Below are 2,196 nucleotides of genomic sequence, written 5' to 3'. Positions count from 1 at the left end.
GTATAGGCCATGGACAAACACTTTCTCACCCAGCACCAGGGTATAGGCCATGGACAGACACTTTCTCACACTGCACCAGGGTATAGGCCACGGACAGACACTTTCTCACCCTGCACCAGGGTATAGGCCACGGACAAACACTTTCTCACCCTGTACCAGGGTATAGGCCAACGACAAACACTTTCTCATCTTGCACTAGGGTATAGGCCATGGACAAACACTTTCTCACCCAGCACCAGGGTATAGGCCATGGACAGACACTTTCTCACACTGCACCAGGGTATAGGCCACGGACAAACACTTTCTCACCCTGCACCAGGGTATAGGCCACGGACAAACACTTTCTCACCCTGCACCAGGCTATAGGCCACGGACACTTTCTCACCCTGCACCAGGCTATAGGCCACGGACAAACACTTTCCACCTTTCTCTACCCAGGGCTAGCCTCTTGATGTTATTCAATGTCTTCCCACTTTTCTGTACATCGATTTATGTCATTCTTCTACAGATTCCACGCGGTGACACGGGTAGATACTGGATTTAAAAAACAAACAAAAACAACAACAAATAAAAAACGTCCCTCCTGGAAATTGAACTAACGTCTTCAGCGCACAGATGCAAAGACTAACCACTACCCAATAGACGCCAGAAAGAGGTATCTGTCGCTATAACAATACGGTACCTTCAGCTTGCGAAGGTAATGAACAACAAACAGATAGAACCAATAACGGACTAATTGATCTATAATCACTGAAATACATTGATTGGTCTAAAATAACAACAGAGACACTTTGATTGGTCTACAATAACAACAGAAATACATTGATTGGTCAACACGACAAGAACAGAGACACGTTGACTGTTCTAAAATAACAACAGAAACACTTTGATTGGTCAATACGATAACAACAGACGAAAACAGAGACACGTTGATTGGTCTGTAATAACAACAGGGACACATTGATTGGTCTGAAATAACAACAGAGACACATTGACAGTTATAAAATAACAACAGAGACACGTTGATTAGTACATTGTTTTTATTATCACGGTATTGATCCCTCATCAATTTGTCATTCCCACATTCCGACGGCCTCAGATTCTACACTGTCTCTGGCTCCGGGAGGAACAAACAGGAGAAATTCCTGCTTAGTAAAACTCATTATGTACATGTTCATGTGTACATGAGGGCTTCCAAAAATCAACCGTCGCACCTTAAAACAAACTATGTGTTTGTGTGTTTGGGGGGGGGGGGTATGTGTGTGTGTGTGTGTGTGTGTGTGTGTGTGTGTGTGTGTGTGTGTGTGTGTGTGTGTGTGTTTGTGTGTGTAAGTTTATTATATATAGATTACAAGTAAATGTTTGTTTTGCATATATTATTTGTGCAAGTGTGTGCATACATGCTTGTGTATGTGTAAGTGTGTGTATGTGTATATGTGTTTGTGTGTGTGTGTGTGTATGTGTATGTGTGTATGTGTGCGTATGTGTGTGCATGAGCGCGTGTGCACGTGTGTATGTACAAATGTACATGTATCATAAAATTCAGAGCAGATTAACACCATGAATTAGAAAAATGCATGTCACTATAATATTATAGGCGCCAAAGTAACAGAATTAAATTATAATATAATGTGTAACTACATGAAAAGTCTTAAAGAGCGACGGGTTCTTCTCAAAAGCTCCAATACACATTACAAACTGCCTTTCTTTGACACAAAAAAAAACCGAAAAGAATAGCGTCATGATGCGATTCTACGTGTGACAATATTAAAACCTTGAGTAGAATAACTGGCATGCTACATAATGGGCGATACAAACAAACACGGTGATAAAATATGGACAAACAGCAGGTCTAAAAACCATTATCACTTTAATGCATTAATACGGTTTGGCCAATTAAGTTCATAATAATGATTTTAATGACAATAATTCCAATAATAATAATAATAATAATAATAATAATAATAATAATAATAATAACAATAATAATAAATTTTAATAATAATAAATTTTAATAATAATAATAATAATAATAATAATAATAATAATAAAATAATAATAATAATAATAATAATAATAATAATAATGACAATGACTATAATAATGATATTGACAATTACAGTGGCTATGATACTGATAATGATAATGATGATAATAAAAGTAATAATGTAGATAATAATAATAATAATAATAATA

The sequence above is a fragment of the Aplysia californica genome, unplaced genomic scaffold (assembly GCF_000002075.1).
Source record: "Aplysia californica isolate F4 #8 unplaced genomic scaffold, AplCal3.0 scaffold00348, whole genome shotgun sequence".
Classification (NCBI taxonomy): domain Eukaryota; kingdom Metazoa; phylum Mollusca; class Gastropoda; order Aplysiida; family Aplysiidae; genus Aplysia; species Aplysia californica.
This window is presented reverse-complemented; position numbering follows the sequence as displayed.